This window comes from Schistocerca serialis, chromosome 11 (assembly GCF_023864345.2).
Source record: "Schistocerca serialis cubense isolate TAMUIC-IGC-003099 chromosome 11, iqSchSeri2.2, whole genome shotgun sequence".
Lineage (NCBI taxonomy): Eukaryota > Metazoa > Arthropoda > Insecta > Orthoptera > Acrididae > Schistocerca > Schistocerca serialis.
The window spans coordinates 155,652,384-155,673,552 of NC_064648.1; the positions used below are offsets into that span (position 1 = coordinate 155,652,384).

The 21,169-nt window shown below is 45.4% G+C and overlaps 1 protein-coding gene across 4 annotated transcripts in view; it reads left to right on the forward strand.

Moving 5' to 3' along the window:
* LOC126426955 (zinc finger protein 436-like) overlaps positions 1-21,169 on the forward strand; it is a 273,690-nt gene that overhangs the window by 163,387 nt on the left and 89,134 nt on the right. The window lies entirely within an intron of this gene.

The following is a 21,169-nucleotide window of genomic DNA, read 5'->3' on the forward strand; positions in this document are numbered from 1 at the left end:
GACTGAATTCCACCGTCTTGGAAGCTCTGTTCTCCAACCCGAGACACCACTTCTCTCCATCTGTCAAATGGCACAGGTAACGGTGGTAGCAAGCTCTTGCAGAGAACGATAACGACGTCCACACACAGGGTTTTTCATCTTTGGGAACAAGTTGAGGTCTGGCGGACTCATCTCCGGGCTGTAGGAAAGATGCAACAACGCTTTGCATCCGTTTTCGCGCAGTTTTTGGGACAACGTTGCCGATATGCGGGCGAGCATTGTCGTCGAGAATGAGTGGTCAAGACCCCGAGCAATTGTGGTCGGGTTTTGTGCATTTTTATGCACATGGTAAGATAACACGCTGCTGTAATAACTGTGCCACATGGGACGCGATCTGTCATAATGATTCCTTGGTGTTCGTAAGCAGAAATTATTATTTTCTTGATTGAAATTGTTTTGTAGGTGGAGAATCTGAAACTCTCGACTCATTCGACTATGTTTTCAACTTCAGTTCAAAGTCTCTAATCCACGCTTCAACAATAGTGACAATTCGACACAAGAATCCTTGACCTTCACGATCGAGTCATTATTTCAGCAAGGTTGCAACGTCCAGACGTTTCTGCGTCTCTTCACCAGTGTGGAGCTCATCTCGCAGAAACTTTTCTCATCTTCAAATAATTTGTCTGAGTACGGAATGCCGATGTTGGGGGAATTCCCGTGGCTTCAGAGAGTTCCTCACAAGTTACACTCCGACCTTCTTTAACAGCATCTGGCACAAATTTCACGCTTCATCCATCTGTTGACGTCTTCGGGCCTTACAGGTCTGGGATTATCGTCTATGCTCATCCGACCACCACGAAAACGATTGACCCAACATGAAACTGTAAACTGAGCACAAACTTCATTTAACGCACTATGGATTTCTGTCGTGTTTTTGCCGTGTAAAGTTTCCATCTCAATAAACGACATCTGGTCTTCAACAATCTCAGTACCCGAGACCCCTGCAGGGTCCATTTCTACCTCTTGCCCTCGCCAGTTTTGTGTTTCAGTACACAGCGGAAAAAACACAAGCTTCTTACACAAGCTCCCAACTACATCTGATGAAGTTTCCATTGTTATTGCATTAAACAGTCCACAGTAATGCCAATTTATGAAATGTCCCTTGTACATCAGGAATATAGGTACCAAGAATATAAAAAGGAAAGTTCTGAAAACTGGATGTATAAAGCCTGCAAAATTAAAAAAAATTACCATTATTTTTTGATCACACCTCGTATTGTAGCTGTATATCTTTCTTTTGCCTGAGATTTGAATGACATTAAAATAGAGTTATCTTTCCATCCACAGGACGTCTCGGATGAGTCAGAACTGAGTGGCTCTCTGCTCGGACCAGCTGACGACTCTGCGGACTCTCCTCAGGCAGCCACTTCCACTTCCTGCGAGGCCTGGCTCCAAGACGAGGGCCCAGCTGTGATGGCGCACCGAGGGGGGCCAGGGGGGCAGCGAGGGGGGGCAGGGGGTCAGTGTGGGTGGCCAGGGGGGCACCGAGGGGGGCCAGGGGGTCAGCGAGGGGAGGCAGGGGGGCAGCGAGGTTGGACAGGGGGGCGCCGACAGCCGTCGCCGGGGCGAAGCGACGAGTTCGACGTCTTCGGCATGAGCGTGGCCGCCAGGCTGCGCGAGATGTCGCGGACGGACGACACGCAGCGCATCATCGCCGAGAAGCTCATCTCAGACGTCATCTTCCACGGCCAGCTGCAGTCCCTCACGCGCGACACTCTCATCAAAGTTCCCCGACACAATACAAGTGCGCGTGGACGGGGGACCGACGACGAACCTCCACGCATTTCGAAATGATTGCGTAAAAATGCTTTATAGACGAATTCCCAAACTATGTTCGTTCGTAAATAAGTATCTGATTGTCTCATAAGTTGGTTCGTTTTGCTCGCACGTTCCATCTAGAGCGCCTGAAAACACTGCACTCATCACGACCCCAGGGTAACAGTTGCCTAACCGCCCCTACGACATACAGATCAACAACCTGGTGCGCATTGTACATGTCAGTGTGTGTTTGCACCTAATGTTGGATGCAACAGCGTGAACTTGTGTTAACAAGCTACGGAAAATATGAAAGAACATTTCTGACATGCTGTTTTAATATGGTAAGACAATAAATGCTGGCAGAAGATTAGTGCTGTATATGGGGACAGTGCAGTACAGCTCGAGCATGTCAGGAGTGGTTTAGTTGATTTCGAGCTGGGAATTTCGCCCTGACAGTGAAACTTCGATCTGGACGGCCAACAGTTACGGACGTGGAACTGCTTGATGAAATGATAGTCAACAATGCACAAATGACAACGCAGGTGTTGGCACTGGAACTCGTGCTACTGTAGCCAGGAACTTGAAGAAATTGGGCTGCGTGCATATTTGTGATATACGAGTCCGTCACGAACTGAGTGAGAGAATTTGATTCAGCGTGTGTCCATCTCTGACTTCTTATCGACATGCAGTCAGAATGCTTTTTTCCTGGACTGGCTGGTAACTGGAGATGAGAAGTGGATTGTGACAGTAACGCCTGGAAGAATAAATCATGGCACAAGACAGTGTAGCCACCAGGGCTACATCGTAGAAAAGTTCTGATATGCATCTGGTGTGATTGCAGAGATGCCCTACATTACGAACTTCTTCTGAATGAAACTTATCACTTTTTAGATACACTGTTCACAGTTGGATTTTCTCAAGGCAGCCATTGATTACCGGATTTGACACACAATGTTGTCTTTCGCCGTACCACCACCAGATCGCATACCTTCATCGTGACTCATAAGAAGCTGTGTTCTTTTGAGTGGGGTGTACTACCCTGATCGCCATATTTGCCAGACATTGCCCCTTCCCACTTTTATCTGTTCCGTTCACTGCAGAATTTCCTAAATGGCAAACGCCTTAGCTCCTTCGAGGATTGCAGACTACTCTCAAAGAGTTAATCAACCTGAAATCCCCCACATTTTGGAGTAATGGAATTTATAAGCTCCCAGACAAATGGCAATATATTTTCGACAAAATTGGTGTGTACCGCAGGAAATAAGTAGTTTGTTTACAAAACAGATCCGCTTTATTTAGTTACATTGTGCACAACCTTGTGTGTGAATTGTGTAAGCAGGCAGGCTGGCAACCCCACTGTTGTAGCTATGCCGTGAGGAGCTGCGTTTCCAGGCGTTCTTTGTCATTGCATGGTAACAAAAAGTGAATGAACTTATAAGACAACCAATATTCTACAAAATTCTATTTCAATAGACCCAAAATTATCCTCACTGCCTGGGATTACTTCAGGTCAGTGACTGTATTATGAGATTAATGAAATAGCACTTCATACGAAGGGTGTTCAAGAAGTAATACAATGTTTTTTTTTCAGAAAGTAGGCTGGTTTTGTTAAGGATTCTTGTAAACCTATTACTCCTTACACTTTTGGCTACAAACCCCTATATTTCAACGTGATCTCCGCTCAGTGCGATGGCCTTTTGGCACCTTACTGGTAGGGCCTGTATGCGGAGCCAACGTCTTGCACTTCCCTGTCATCCATGTACTGCTTCAGATGGAGTGCACCTATCACTGGGCCAAACAGGTGGAAGTCGGAAGGTGTGAGATTCGGGCTCTTTAGAGGCCATTGAAGTTCTATGAGCTCCCCCCGGTTGTGCAGACTTGTGTGAGGCGTTGGATTGTCACAGAAAAGAACAAGTTCGTTTGTATTTCTGTGGCGATGGAAAAAGTGGTTCACCTGTAAAGTAGACCGCATACAGGACACGGTGCGAGTATTCTTGAGTGTTGCTCGAGCGTTTGCGACCAGTACCAGGTAAGATTCAACGAAGATATAGAAAGAACTCAGAGGTGGGCTGCTAGATTCGTCACCGATGATTTGAATATCATGCAAGTGTTACGGAATTGCTTCTAGAACTCAAATGGAATCAGTGGAGGTAAGGCGGCGTTCCTTTCGAGGAGCACTATTGAGAAAATTTAGAGAATCGACATTTGAAGCTGACTAGGGAGCGATTCTACTGTCCCCAACATGCACTGCGCGTAAGGACCACGAAGATAAGATACGAGAAATTAGGGCTCATACAGAGGCATACAGACAGTCGTGTTTCCCTTGCTCTGTTTGCGAATCAAACAGGAAAGGAAATGAGAAGTACTGGTGCAGGGTACCCTCCTCCACGCACCGTATGGTGACTTCTGGAGATGTAGATCTATGCTACTGGTCATTAAAATTGCTACAACAAGAAGAAATGCAGATGATAAACGGGTATTCATTGGACAAATATATTACACTAGAACTGACATGTGATTACATTTTCACGCAATTTAGGTGCATAGATCCTGAGAAATCAGGACCCCGAACAACCACCTCTGGCCGTAATAACGGCCTTGATGCGCCTGGGCATTGAGTCAAACAGAGCTTGGATGGCGTGTACAGGTACAGCTGCCCATGCAGCTTCATCACGATACCACAGTTCATCAAGAGTAGTGACTGGCGTATTGTGACGAGCCACTTTCTCGGCCGCCATTGACCAGACGTTTTCAGTTGGTGAGAGATCTGGAGAATGTGCTGGCCAGGGCAGCAGTCGAACATTTTCTGTGTCCATAAAGGCCCGTACAGGTCCTGCAACATGCGGTCGTGCATTATCCTGCTGAAATGTAGGGTTTCGCACGGATCGAATGGAGGGTAGAGCCACGGGTCGCAACACATATGGAATGTAACGTCCACTGTTCAAAGTGCCGTCAGTGCAAACAAGAGGTGACCGAGACGTGTAATCGATGGCAACTCATACCGTCAAGCCGCGTGATACGCCAGTACGGCGATGACGAATACACGCTTCCAATGTGCGTTCACCGCGATGTCGCCAAACACGGATGCGACCATCGTGATGCTGTAAACAGAACCTGGATTCATAAAAAAAATGTGTTTTGCCATTCGTGCACTCAGGTTCGTCGTCGAGTATACCATTGCAGGCGCTCTTGTCAGTGATGCAGCGTCAAGGGTTACCGCAGTCATGGTCTCTGAGCTGATAGTCCATGCTGCTGCAAACGTCGACGAACTGTTCGTGCAGATGGTTGTTGTCTTGCAAACGTCCCCATCTATTGACTCAGGGATCGAGACGTGGTTGCACGATCCGGTAAAGCCATGCGGATAAGATGCCTGTCATCTTGACTGCTTGTGATACGAGGCCGTTGGGATTCAGCACGGCGTTCCGTATTACCCTCCTGAACTCACCGATTCCATATTCTGCTAACAGTCATTGGATCTCGACCGACGCAAGCAGCAATGTCGCGATACGATAAACCGCTGTCGCCATAGGCTACAATCCGACCTTTATCAAAGTCGGAAACGTGATGGTACGCGAGGCATCACAACAACGTTTCACGAGGCAACGCCGGTCAACTGCTGTTTGTGTATGTGAAACCGGTTGGAAACTTTCCTCATGTCAGCACGTTGTAGGTGTCGCCATCGGCACCAACCTTGTGTGAATGCTCTGAAAAGCTAATCATTTGCATATCACAGCATCTTCTTCCTGTCGGTTAAATTTCGCGTCTGTAGCACGTCATCTTCGTGGTGTAGCAATTTTAATGGCTGGTAGTGTAGCTGTGGGTGTACACTGAAGTCGTTTCTTCGATTTCCTAAGAGTAGCACGATACATTTCAGAGTTGATCGTTGCACTGTGACGGATGATAATCAAACAGAATAACCGATTCAGTTTCCCAGAAGACCGTCGCCATTACCTTACTGGCTAACGATGCGGTTTTGAACTTTTTCTTTGGAGGAGAAGTTGTGTGCTGCCACTCCAAGGATTTTCATTTTATTTCCAGTTCGAAGTGATGAACCCATCATCACCTGTGACGATGTTCAACAAAAATTTGTCACGAATAGTCCCCTTACCGCGCAAGCAACTCTGAACAGATGTTCCTTCGTTCCTCTTTGTGGCCTTCTGTTAGGCAGTCAGGAACACAGTGGGCACACACTTTTGAGAACCCCAACTGGCGGACAGCTGTGTCAGCACTGCCGACAGAGACGTCCAGTAGCGCAGCGAGGTGTTTGATTGCGATCCGTCAAAGGAAATTCAATCGGAGCTCTCTGCTTGGACTACACATGCGTTACAGACGCCATTTTGAACCTATGTAAAGTGGTGCCACCTATCAGAACTTCATGAATCTATAGGCGCTGAAGCGGGAATATTTCTCGATGTCCCACAACGAATTCTGCACTTTTTCAACTGAAACTGGCTTAGAAAAACTAGTGTTCTGTTACTAGTTGAACGCCACTCGTATGTTACATAAAATGTACAAGGTACAACAAATGGACTTGTATGAAGATTTTGAAATTTTGATCTTGTTTTTGATCGAGTGACAAGTGAATGAAATTGTCTGTATCTTTAACATTTCAATTTATTTATTGTTTATACTTTGATCATCTCTGCCCCCGGTAGTTGAGTGTTTAACGCGACAGAATGTCAGTCCTAAGGGCCCGGGTTCGATTCCCGGCTGGATCGGAGATTTCCTCCACTCACGGACTGGGTGTTGCGTTGTCCTCATGATCGTCATTTCATCCCCATCGACGCGCAAGTCGCCGAAGTGGCGTCAAATCGAAATACTTGCACCCGGCGAACGGTCTACCCAACGGGAGGCCCTGGTCACACTACATTTACTGGGTGATCAAAAAGTCAGTATAAATTTGAAAACTGAATAAATCACGGAATAATGTAGTTAGAGAGGTACAAATTGACACACATGCTTGTAATGACATGGGGTTTTATTAGAACCAAAAACATACAAAAGTTCAAAAAATGTGCGACAGATGGCGCTTCATCTGATCAGAATAGCAATAATTAGCATAACAAAGTAAGACAAAGCAAAGGTGATGTTCTTTACAGGAAATGCTCAATATGTCCACCATCATTCCTCAACAATAGCTGTAGTCGAGGAATAATGTTGTGAACAGCACTGTAAAGCATGTCAGGAGTTACGGTGAGGCATTGGCGTCGGATGTTGTCTTTCAGCATCCCTAGAGATGTCGGTCGATCACGATACACTCGCGACTTCAGGTAACCCCATAGCCAATAATCGCACGGACTGAGATCTGGGGACCTGGGAGGCCAAGCATGACGAGAGTGGCGGCTGAGCACACGATCATCACCAAACGACGCGCGCAAGAGATCTTTCACGCTTCTGGCAATATGGGGTGGAGCGCCATCCTGCATAAACATCGTACGTTCCAGCAGGTGTTTATCAGCCAGGGTGCGGATGATGCGATTCTGTAACATATCGGCGTACCTCTCACCCGTCACGGTCGTAGTTTTGCTGTCCAGCGCCATTTGTCGGACATTTTGTGAAATTTGTTTTTTTTTTTTTTTTTGGTTCTAATAAAACCCCATGTCATTCCAAGCATGTGTGTCAATTTTTACCTCTCCATCTACATCATTCCGTGGTTTATTAAGTTTTCAAATTTATACAGACTTTTTGATCACCTGGTACTTTGATCATCATCAGTTGAATGGAAGTTTGACTATATCTTCGTTGTTTTCTTTTTATAATTCGTTAAAATGAGAGTACAAAATTTATTTATGTATACGAATCTGTTTCCTTACACTTAAATCATTATTCGTTTCATTAAATTGCTGATGAAATGAAACGAGTACATATTTTCTACTTTTCATTATTTTTTATATCTGTGAGACAAAGTATAACAATGATAGATTAAGAAGTAACAATGTAAATTTCGTTAAAAGACTTCTCAATGTTGAATGCTTGTTCCATTAATAGTAAGTAGCCTTTGGAAATACATATGCAAGAACTAAAACTAATTATTGACTGTCAGTTAAACAAGTGATTGTGCTGAATAAGCAAGTTAATACTGAAAATCACATTATATAACATGTGCCATGTTGTAAATAAGCTTGTACAAAACTGTCTCTTCTCTTCATGTATGTATTAACTTAGTACTTGAAATATATCATCTGACCCGTTGAAGAATTCTTGGCATGCTGTATCCACTTCCCTGTAAACAATTAATTATATCACAAAGTTTCAGGTGATGTTCCTCTCTGTGTTGTTGCTCCATGTGCCGATTAATGATGTGTTGCCCCTACACGTGTGTAGAAATATATTTTATGTGATCTTTGAACACACAGTTTCACATATAACCTGATAAAATTTGTCGAGTTTGCAGCTCCGTCAACTGTTTAAATATCCGCAATCTTTTGGATGAGTGCTGCCCAGTCATTTCCACGTGCAAAGTTCTTCAGGCAATAGATGTATCATTTTGTGCTCCCATCCCCATCCCTCAAGCATTAGTTATCTGTCATTGAACTGTGGTAGAATCTTTAAAATAAATCCAAATGTAGTGAGTTTCCTTCTTCAAAATACGTTGACAGAAAAAAATGCTGCACCCTCAAGGACTGTGTTCAGTAGCACCATGGTATAATATGTGCATACCGAGGGGCTATATTGTTAATCATCCATTTGTCGTGGTCGTCGGCGATCAGATGGCACCCAGGGGGCTTGTATGTGCACCCTCTGTTTTAACTGTGCAGGCAGTAACTTTGCAAAATTCACTGTAGAGTACAGACATGCCCCATCGACGAATACGTTCTACTGTTGAACACCTTAAGCGATTTGTTCGGGGCCACAATATTGACCTGCAGGAAGTTGGATGGATGTATCGACAGACTGCTGCACATTCGGGGCAGAATGTATCAGTGATGTGCTGCTGCTTTAAACATTAGTTGCTGGAACTTTTCCACACCTGTAGCCCAAGTTCTAGATATCCCTGTAGTACAGTCTGTAACATTATGTGATTGTCTTATCATTTTAAATCATTCACTAATAGAGCAGTCGCTCGGCAACAGCTACAGTTAGCAAATAATGTTGCGAGAATGTAAAAGGTGAACGACCTGTGACGTAACTTGTTTATTGTCGAAGCGCCGTCGGAGATGCTGTGAGTTATTGACTTTGAAAACCGCGGCGCGAAAAACGGACAGAAGAACAACACTTTTTTACACATTTTTTTTTGATGTACGAGATATTCTCGATGAACAGTTACTCTTTCTTCTCTTGTGTCCTGTAACGTGTGTCGGACGCGCATGTCTTGCCGCCGTATTATTATTGTTAAAAATAATAATGTTTTAGTGTAAAGTAAATGTGTAATACTAAAAGTGCCTAGCAGTAGATTTATTGTGCGACGTGTATGCGAAAACGTCGAAGGAATTGTTTTCATTACGAGAAGTGCCAGTCAAAACGGCATCCATGTTAAATCCTTCATTGCAGTGTAAGTTCGTCTATTAATTGCCGTAAATTCAGAATTAAATGGAACTGGTGTACGGACTATTTATTTAATATAGAATCTATGTCTCACTCCTTCATGAAGTTATTTAATTTTCTTTATGTTTCTGCCAAATAGAGAGTTCACAGTCACGAATTCTTTCGTCGAAATCGGACGGAAGTTGTATGCGGCGAAATATTTTCTCCGCTCCATATTCTACTGGTAAATGCATGATAAACTACGGTCCCTTAGGAAATTCATGTTGAGCTATCCAAAAATAATTATATTTTGAATAGGCATTTACTCTCTTCCGCAATGCAACTTCCGACTGATCAGACGATCCAACAAGAAACAGCCGCACACGGTCGGCGTTCGCAAATATGTTTCCACCGCTGATTATAGCTATATGTTATAGCACAAAAGTAAACATATTGTTATAATTAGCGGCTACGAACGGGGACATTTACACTCCTGGAAATTGAAATAAGAACACCGTGAATTCATTGTCCCAGGAAGGGGAAACTTTATTGACACATTCCTGGGGTCAGATACATCACATGATCACACTGACAGAACCACAGGCACATAGACACAGGCAACAGAGCATGCACAATGTCGGCACTAGTACAGTGTATATCCACCTTTCGCAGCAATGCAGGCTGCTATTCTCCCATGGAGACGATCGTAGAGATGCTGGATGTAGTCCTGTGGAACGGCTTGCCATGCCATTTCCACCTGGCGCCTCATTTGGACCAGCGTTCGTGCTGGACGTGCAGACCGCGTGAGACGACGCTTCATCCAGTCCCAAACATGCTCAATGGGGGACAGATCCGGAGATCTTGCTGGCCAGGGTAGTTGACTTACACCTTCTAGAGCACGTTGGGTGGCACGGGATACATGCGGACGTGCATTGTCCTGTTGGAACAGCAAGTTCCCTTGCCGGTCTAGGAATGGTAGAACGATGGGTTCGATGAAGGTTTGGATGTACCGTGCACTATTCAGTGTCTCCTCGACGATCACCAGTGGTGTACGGCCAGTGTAGGAGATCGCTCCCCACACCATGATGCCGGGTGTTGGCCCTGTGTGCCTCGGTCGTATGCAGTCCTGATTGTGGCGCTCACCTGCACGGCGCCAAACACGCATACGACCATCATTGGCACCAAGGCAGAAGCGACTCTCATCGCTGAAGACGACACGTCTCCATTCGTCCCTCCATTCACGCCTGTCGCGACACCACTGGAGGCGGGCTGCACGATGTTGGGGCGTGAGCGGAAGACGGCCTAACGGTGTGCGGGACCGTAGCCCAGCTTCATGGAGACGGTTGCGAATGGTCCTCGCCGATACCCCAGGAGCAACAGTGTCCGTAACTTGCTGGGAAGTGGCGGTGCGGTCCCCTACGGCACTGCGTAGGATCCTACGGTCTTGGCGTGCATCCGTGCGTCGCTGCGGTCCGGTCCCAGGTCGACGGGCACGTGCACCTTCCGCCGACCACTGGCGACAACATCGATGTACTGTGGAGACCTCACGCCCCACGTGTTTGAGCAATTCGGCGGTACGTCCACGTGGCCTCCTGCATGCCCACTATACGCCCTCGCTCAAAGTCCGTCAACTGCACATACGGTTCACGTCCACGCTGTCGCGGCATGCTACCAGTGTTAAAGACTGCGATGGAGCTCCGTATGCCACGGCAAACTGGCTGACACTGACGGCGGCGGTGCACAAATGCTGCGCAGCTAGCGCCATTCGACGGCCAACACCGCGGTTCCTGGTGTGTCCGCTGTGCCGTGCGTGTGATCATTGCTTGTACAGCCTTCTCGCAGTGTCCGCAGCAAGTATGGTGGGTCTGACACACCGGTGTCAATGTGTTCTTTTTTCCATTTCCAGGAGTGTATAACTGTATGTTTATGTATTCACATTACGTAAACATATCGTTATAAGTCGCATGTCGAGATCGACGCATTGAGTGTACAGCAGTGGGCAATTGAACCTCATCCAGTGACGAAATCTGAGCACATGTCTCACCTGCTGCGTCATAGGGGCCCATTGGGAACTGCCAGCTTGGAACGGGATTAAGATCACGTGTGAATCTGGCCAGAGTATCAGTGACACCGCGACACTGCCAGGCGTAGCTGCTCTAATGCCGCGAAATAGTTGACTGGAGACTGGAGTGACCTCTGCTGTCTTCAGTGATGAGAGGAGTTATGACTTGTGACGTCCCCTCTCCGCCGCGTGCTGGCGTTGTCGATATGCCGTGGAGCTGTCACTGCTGCAGCTCGGTCGGTGGAGTCAAGACGCGATGCGCGATGATGGATGTCTCTGTGGGTTAACGAGAGACAAGATCTGAAAAAGCTCGTAAGAAATCGTTCCTCGCGTAGTGATTAAAGTCTGATTGCGAGTCCGCACAGTTTCCTTATTAATGCGAACTGCGCACTCTGATTGTCTCTTATGGTTTGAAGTTGAATTATTACGTGCCCGGTTAACACTTTAGTGCAGTAGTTGACGAATCTTCCCCCATGCGCATCGTCCACATCACCAAAAGCGAGGAAAAAGTTCAATTGCAGATCGTATTGGCCGTTGTTTGTTCGTTGCTAAGTTAAATTGTTCGCTCTATATGACGTGAGATCCACAGATACTCTTCAACAATGTCTTAATTATCTGGCGTCGTAATATTATGTATGTGCAAACCTTCCTTGTCACAACTAACAGTCCATGAATTTACTTCCAAGTTAAATAATCACTGTTCATTAACTTTTGATGAGCAATTACCAAATATTCATAGAATGATGGAGGTGACACATTGAATTTCCAGTTTTGATGAACACCTAGAACCGCAGAGGAAGGAAAACGGAGCAGCAACGCTACAGCAGGTCGCAGGGAATGGGCGCGGACCACAGAGGAAGCGCCTGCAGCCGTTGGTGGAGGGGGAAGGCCATAGGCATAAATACTGGACCAGGTCCACTGCCCTGTGGAAATTTACTGCCTCACCAACACAGTTAGACCGCAATAGGCCGGTGATGCTGTATTGTAACATATCACCCCGGACTACATGTCCATTAAAAAAAAATAATAATAAAAAAAAAAAACTCGAGGAGCAGTCTCAGGTCGCACCTGATGAAGGTTACGAGCTACGTGACCGAAATATCGTGCAAGTACGACGCTGATATCCGGCAGAACACCCGACAACCCAAGATGTCATTAGATCGCCGGGAAAGCCTGAAGAGTTACAACAATTTTATTGTTCCTTTTCGCTAAATACTTTATAAACATCACGTCGCACACACGGTTAATTAGCACTGGCAGTTCTGTTAGTTTCAAGTATCGTGACAATTACGACAGCTTTAACCCTCGGTGTAATTGTATCTTCATCATGTATTCGTGTCAATGTCTCCTACTCGAGACCAAACGTGTATTAGTCTTTTGAAACTTTGTCCATTCCTTTCTATAAGTTCTCTTACACGAATGTTGAGTCTAATATTGCCTACTTCCGTTAATAAAGTCCAACAACTCGGCATACACAGTCAGCATACTATCTCGGTTCAAGTCTCTAGTCTGAATATCAGTTCACAAAATCCGTGCGTCTACGTCACGCAACGACGACTCTCGAAAGTAAAACAATCTCGTCGCGCTCCGTTGGCTCACCTACGGCAAGAGCTACGCTCGTATGACTTGGTAGCACGACAGCTAGCAAGCGACTTAATTTTTCCGTGAATGAGTATTGAAGACGCATTCAATTTTTTCGTTGCGTTTACAACTCTCTTCCACGTAAAAGTTATCTCTGACCGACATTTCTTTCGACTTAACTATCATGGTATTAATTTGCAATTGTTACTTAGATAACTAAAGATGACCTTTCTTTCTTCTTCCTTTCTACCAAAACACACTCTGTAATGCTTAATGTTGGTGTTTATCAAGACTTTCCGGTGTTATACCATCGGCAAAGTTGTCGTACCTGTCAGGCAAACTTTTCCCTACTTTATATCATGATGGTCTTTCCTAATTGGGTTTTGGGGTTCATTAGGATGTTACAGTCTGTATGCGAATGATGAATGTACACGTAGCTGAGTGCATTCGTCTGCAAGACACAGTTAGGGGGCACTGATGACAAAAATAACGGTTTGCGTATTACATTCTTTTACTAGCGCTGCCATAGGTCAAGCAGATATCAACTGCGTTTATTTAAACAGGACCCCCAAATTTTTATTACATATTCGTGTAGTACGTAAAAAAATATGAATGTTTTACTTGGACCACTTTTTTCGCTTTGTGATAGATGGCGCTATAATAGTCACACACATATGGCTCACAGTTTTAGACGAACAGTTGCTGACAGGTAGGTTTTTCAAATTAAAATACACAACGTAGGTACGTTTGAACATTTTATTTCGGTTGTTCCAATGTGATTCGTGTACCTTTGTGAACTTATCATTTCTTACAGCGTAATTACCTGTAAATACCACATTAATGCAATAAATGTTCAAAATGATGTCCGTCAACCTCATTGCATTTGGCAATACGTGTAACGACAGCGAGTAGTTCGCCTTCCGTTATGTTCGCACATGCATTGACAATGCGCTGACGCATGTTGTCAGGCGTTGTCGGTGGATCACGATGGCAAATATCCTTCAGCTTTCCCCACAGAAAGAAATCCGGGGACGTCAGATCCAGTGAACGTGCGGGTCACGGTATGGTGCTTCGAAGACCAATCCACCTGTCAGGAAATACGCTATTCAGAACCGCTTCAACTGCACGCGAGCTATGTGCCAGATATCCATCATGTTGGAAGTACATCGCCATTCCGTCATGCAGTGAAAAATCTTGTAGTAACATCGGTAGAACATTACGTAGGAAATCAGCATATATTGCACCATTTAGATTGCCATCGATAAAATGGGGGCCAATTATCCTTCCTCCCATAATGCCGCACCATACATTAACCCGCCAAGGTTGCTGATGTTCCTATTGTCGCAGCCATAGTGGATTTTCCGTTGCCCAATAGTGCATATTACGCCGGTTTACGTTAACGCTGTTGGCGAATTATGCCTCGTCCTAAGTAGAACGCGTGCAAAAAAAATTGTCATCGTCCCGTAATTTCTCTTGTACCCAGTGGCAGAACTATACACGACGTTCAAAGTCGTCGCCATGCAATTCCTGGTGCATAAAAATACGGTACGGGGCGCAATCGATGTTGATGTATCATTCTCAACACCGACGTGTTTGAGATTCCCGATTCTCGCGCAATTTGTCTGCTACTGATGTGCGGATTAGCCGCGACAGCAGCTAAAACACCTACTTGGGCATCATCATTTGTTGCAGGTCGTGGTTGACGTTTCACATGTGGCTGAACACTTCCTGTTTCCTTAAATAACGTAACCATCCGGCGAACGGTCCGCACACTTGGATGATGTCCAGGATACCGAGCAGCATACATAGCACACGCCCGTTGGGCATTTTGATCACAATAACCATACATAAACACGATATCGACCTTTCCCGCGATTGGTAAACGGTCCATTTTAACACGGGTAATGTATCACGAAGCAAATACCGTCCACACTGGCGGAATGTTACGTGATATCACGTACTTATATGTTTGTGACTATTACAGCGCCATATGTCACAAAGCGAAAAAAATGGTCCAAGTAAAACATTCATATTTATTTACGTATTACACGAATATGTAATAAAAATGAGAGTTCCTATTAAAAAAAAAAAAAAAACGCAGTTGATATCCGTTTGACCTATGGCAGCGCCATCTAGCGGGCCGGCCATAGCGCCATCTGGTTTCCCCCTTCAAACTAGTCGAGTTTCGTTCTTTGTAGTTTTTTGTTTGATGCTTATTTCGTGAGATGTTTGGACCGGTCACTATCAATGGACCACCCTGTATATCCTCTCCTTCGCTACAAGCAACATGAGACCTGCCCTTATATTGCCAACACTGAACCTCCTTGGGACGACGATGGCGGTGAGGTTCGAGACATACAAGGCAGTAGCTTATCTTAACCTTCCGTCGATGTTTCTGCAGGTTTTTTCTGCTGTTGCACTCTTGGCTTGCTGCTCTTCAAATTTAGCTTCTTCGCATTCCTTGCATGGGAATAGGCTTTTAGCTCCTCTTGTATAGCTGGCGAGCGAGTAGTTAGCACAGTAGACTCGCATTCGGGAGAACGGTGGTTCAATCCCGCGTCCGGCCATCCTGATTTAGGTTTTCCATGATTTCCCTAAATCGCTTGACGCAAATGCCGGGATGGGTCCTTTAAAAGGGAATGGCCGACTTCCTTCCCCATCCATTCCTAATCTGATGGGAACAGTGACTTCACTGTTTGGTCCCCTCTTCCCAAATCAATCAGTCAAACAATATTGTATAGCAGAATGAGATTTTCACTCTGCAGCGGAGTGTGCGCTGATATGAAACTTCCTGGCAGATTAAAACTGTGTGCCGACCGAGACTCGAACTCGGGACCTTTGCCTTTCGCGTGCAAGTGCTCTAACCATCTGAGCCACCGAAGCACGAGTCACGCCCCATTCCCACAGCTTTACTTCTGCCAGTATCTCGTCTCCTACCTTCCAAACTTTACAGAAGCTCTCCTGGTTCGCAGGAGAGCTCCTGTAAAGTGTGGTGTCACAGCCAGACACCACACTTGCTGGGTGGTAGCTTTAAATCGGCCGCGGTCCATTAGTACATGTCGGACCCGCGTGTCGCCACTGTCAGTGATCGAAGACCGAGCGCCACCATACGGCAGGTCTCGAGAGACGGACTGGCACTCGCCCCAGTTGTACGGACGACATTGCTAGCTACTACACTGACGAAGCCTCGCTCCTTGGCCGAGCAGATAGTTAGAATAGCCTTCAGCTAAGTCCATCGCTACGACCTAGCAAAGCGCCATTAGCCTTACATAGCTTGTATCTAAAGAGTCTCACTTGTATCACCACAATCTCCAGATGTACAACAAGGATTGATTAAAGTTAAGTATTCCAGAAGCTACGTACTTTTCTTTATAGCATTCATTACGTATCCTGTTTCAGACCTCACGCCATCCTTCGTGTGTTTATAGCGTGCATTGCGGTCCCCTCAAATCACACTGTGTCGGCACTTCTGTCGACACATCATAAAGTTTGGAAGGTAGGAGACGATATACTGGCAGAAGTAAAGGTGTGGGAACGGGGCGTGAGTCGTGCTTCGGTGGCTCAGATGGTTGGAGCACTTGCACGCGAAAGGCAAAGGTCCCGAGTTCGAGTCTCGGTCGGGCACACAGTTTTAATCTGCCAGGAAGTTTCAATATTGTGTAGCAGTTTCTCTGGAGTATCGGTCAGCATTCCAGATTCCCTCTTCCGTCCTTTTTTTGTGTTTTGCGTTGGACCTGCTTTTGGGAAGGAAAGAACAGCTTGAGATGAAAAGGGTTGGCCAACTGTAGAAGGTGACTGTAAACCACTAGGTCCAATTGAGACAGCTGTAAGTAATTCCTCACATATTACTCTAGGATTAGCATTAGATCTCATCAAAAGCTTTAGATGGTTCGCTGAAAATCGCCAGTGGCTCTGCCAAGGGACAGTTTGCTTTTCATGATCGGAAGTTTGTGGTCCTGAGCGATCAGTGATGGCAGATGGAGGAAAATGTGTTTCATTGAACACATTCATATTGATCAGTATTACGCCTGTTCTGTGAAAGGATGCTGCAGTATGCTTGGGAGTTATAACAGGCGGAACAGCTTCCCTTACTATTGAAGGCATGTCATAAATTGTTATAGTCTTCCCTGGATGATTCCTGATCCAGCTTCAGCAAAAGCATTGTCCATCTTTTTGAATGGTCCATAAACCGAATGGTGTAGAGGCCGAATCTGGTGCATACAGTGTGGTGGGTATGAAAGTGTAACAATTCACTTGCTTTTGCAAAAATTCAGGCTTCTGATGGATGTACGAGATACTTGGTTGTCAAGAAGCAGCGTACATTTGTGCTCAGGGGTGGTTTAGTAAATTTTTCAGAGTGGTGTGAGAACACCAAAAATTCTTCTCCTTGCATGCAACCACTCGAGTTTCCGGTTCCAGTGCAACCATAAGACCATCTCGAATAGTCCGCAGCTCGTGGTCGTGAGGTAGCGTTCTCGCTTCCCGCGCCCGGCTTCCCGGGTTCGATTCCCGGCGGGGTCAGGGATTTTCTCTGCCTCATGATGACTGGGTGTTGTGTGATGTCCTTAGGTTAGTTAGGTTTAAGTAGTTCTAAGTTCTAGGGCACTGATAACCATAGATGTTAAGTGCCATAGTGCTCAGAGCCATTTGAACCATTTTGAACCATCTCGAATAAAGTGGTCATGCTACCTCAAGAGAGGGAATACAAATAGATAGGTAGTGCTGCTTCGTTGAGCATTGATAGCAATAGCAATTGTGGTAAGGGTGTCCCTTTCGGCCAAAGTGATAATTCCCCCATAAGCGACAATCCCATCTGGTTTCTGATCAGTAATGATATCTGTCTCATCTGTATTCCAAATGTCCACGGGCTCAAACTTGGATCTTTCCATAATCTGAGCCACATTTCTTGTACTAAAACTTGTTGCTCGAGCGAGACTTGCGGGTTGAGGCGACCGAATAGACAACTCGGGATTCGTCTTCATGAATGCTGAAAACAAGTGTAGACCTGCAGTTGGGTTATCTACCTAAGTCAGTGGAATTGATATGTTTTGTTGTTACCAGTTCGTGAACTAATTTGCGGATGTCCATAGGACAAAGTCTGTAAAATATCATTTATGCGTTTGTGACATTCAGCTATCATTTACTGTTGTTCATCAGAGGACACTCGTTTTACGCTTCTGTATTCTGCGTGCTGTCATCACTCACATACTTCTCTTTCTTTGTGATGTACTGTTGCGATGGCACACGGCACGTACTGTATTATGTTTCTTTGTGGCTGTTCTAACTCTTAACTCACGATTTGCAACATCATCTGCAGAAATTTGATACATAGAGGCAGCAGTCAGTCCTCTTGTAGTCATCCTAAGTCGTGTTCGGGGCGTAATGTAGTGAATAACGGAGTTGTTGAGTAAGAATTTTCTACTTCTAACAGTATTATGCCTAATTCACTGATTGCTAATGAGAAAGAAATAGGGGATGAGAGTGTAATACTATTTTCTCAGTGATGGGGACGACAATTAAAATGTTACTTTCGGCCACAGCGGCAATGTTACTTTTGTCCCGGACTACGCTTTGCTATTTAATTCGTATGTTGGCACAATCTATATAAGTAATAGGCACATTGATAATGGCAGCATATAACTGAGAGTTGTACATCGTTAAATCATTACAGTAAACTTACATTTACAGCATTCTGTTATCCTCACTACGAATTAAGAAAACTGAGCAAACGAACTCGAGGTGCTGAAAGATGCTTTACTGCACCACACTCAACAGTTCCTCTCCAATACTTTCTAGCGACTGTTAGGCAGTGGGGAACCTTCAAGAACATGGATTGTTCGAATCACGTGATGTTTGCAGCTACGTGGGAAGAGGGGTGGGGAAATTACTTTCATTCGCTGTTACTTCTGTCGCTGCTCTCCCCTACTATCAAAGGCTTCATGATGTGGGGGCCATCAGTTAACAATACACGGTTACATTTGGTATTTCTGCAAGTAAACAACCAGAGCTTGCTGCATTGCAGAGGCTGTTGTCCCCATGCTACTGCCATTTTTTGACTGTAAAGTGATGTGCTTTTCCAGTCGGGCAATGCACGTCCACATATGGTTGCTGCAACACAACAGGCTCTTCGTGGTGTGCAACTATTGTCCTAGCCGCCAACGTCACCAGATCCCTTCACAGTTGAATACCTATGGGAGATGATGAAGCGAGACCTTACTCGTTCTCCACAGCCTGCTAGAATCTTTGACTTGCAACAAAAGGTACTAGATGTGGATTCGTAAACATTCCTGGCGTAATAATTGGTTGTATTCATATCGGGTCTCCAGCCAGAACATATTGTCATCTGGACACAATATTTCGACCAGGTCAACCACCGAATTATTGTGTCCAGATGACGAGATGTTCCGGCTGCAGAGCCAATATGAATGTCTACATCTACATCCATACTCTGCAAGGCACCTGACGGTGTGTGGCGGAGGGTACTTTGAGTACCTCTGTCGGTTCTCCCTTCTATTCCAGTCTCGTATTGTTCGTGGATAGAAAGATTCTCTGTATGCCTCTGTGTGGGCTCTAATCTCTCTGATTTTATCCTCACGGTCTCTTCGCGAGATATACGTAGGTGGGAGCAATATACTGCTAGACTCCTCGGTGAGGGTATGTTCTCGAAACTTCAACAAAAGTCCGTACCGAGCTACTTAGTGTCTCTCCTGCAGAGTCTTCCAATGGAGTTTATCTATCATCTCCGTAACGCTTTCGCGATTACTAAATGATCCTGTAACGAAGCGCGCTGCTCTCCGTTGGATCTTCTCTATCTCTTCTATCAACCCTATCTGGTACGGATCCCACACTGCTGAGCCGTATTCGAGCAGTGGGCGAACAAGCGTACTGTAACCTACTTCCTTTGTTTTCGGATTGCATTTCCTTAGGATTCTTCCAATGAATCTCAGTCTGGCATCTCCTTTACCGACGATCAACATTATATGATCATTCCATTTTAAATCACTCCTAATGCGTACTCCCAGATAATTTATCGAATTAACTGCTTCCAGTTGCTGACGTGCTATATTGTAGCTAAATGATAAAGGATCTATCTTTCTGTGTATTCGCAGCACATTACACTTTTCTACATTGAGATTCAATTGCCATTCCCTGCACCAGCGTCAATTCGCTGCAGATCCTCCTGCATTTCAGTACAGTTTTCCATTGTTACAACCTCTCGATATACTACAGCATAATCCGCAAAAAGCCGCAGTGAACTTCCGATGTTATCCACAAGGTCACTTATGTATAGTGTGAATAGCAACGGCCCTACGACACTCCCCTGCGGCACACCTGAAATCACTCTTAGTTTGGAAGACCGCTCTCTCTATTGAGAATCACATGCTGCGTTCTGTTATCTAGGAACTCTTCAATCCAATCACACAATAGGTCTGATAGTCCATATGCTCTTACTTTGTTCATTAAACGACAGTGGGGAACTGTATCGAACGCCTTGCGGAAGTCAAGAAACACGGCATCTACCTGGGAATCCGTGTCTATGGCCCTCTGAGTCTCGTGGACGAATAGCGCGAGCTGGGCTTCACACGATCGCCTTTTTCGAAACCCATGCTGATTCCTACAGAGTAAATTTCTAGTCTCCAGAAAAGTCATTATACTCGAACACAATACGTGTTCCAAAATTCTACAACTGATCGACGTTAGAGATGTAGGTCTATAGTTCTGCACATCTGTTCGACGTCCCTTCTTGAAAATGGGGATGACCTGTGCCCTTTTCCGATCCCTTGGAACGCTACGCTCTTCTAGAGACTACAGTACACCGCTGCAAGAAGGTGGGCAAGTTCCTTCGCGTACTCTGTGTAAAATCGAACTGGAATCCCATCAGGTACAGCGGCCTTTCCTCTATGGAGCGATTTTAATTGTTTTTCTATCCCTCTGTCATCTATTTCGATATCTACCATTTTGTCATCTGTGCGTCAATCTAGAGAAGGAACTATAGTGCAGTCTTCCTCTGTGAAAGAGCCTTGGAAAAAGACATTTAGTACTTAGACCTTTAGTCTGTCATCCTCTGTTTCAGTACCATTTTGGTCACAGAGTGTGTGGACATTTTGTTTTGATCCACCTACCGCTTAGTCGAAACAAGGCCCCGGGAGTAGACAGCATTCCATTAGAACTACTGACGGCCTTGGGAGAGCCAGTCCTGACAAAACTCTACCATCTGTTGAGCAAGATGTACGAGACAGGCTAAATATCCTCAGACTTCAAGAA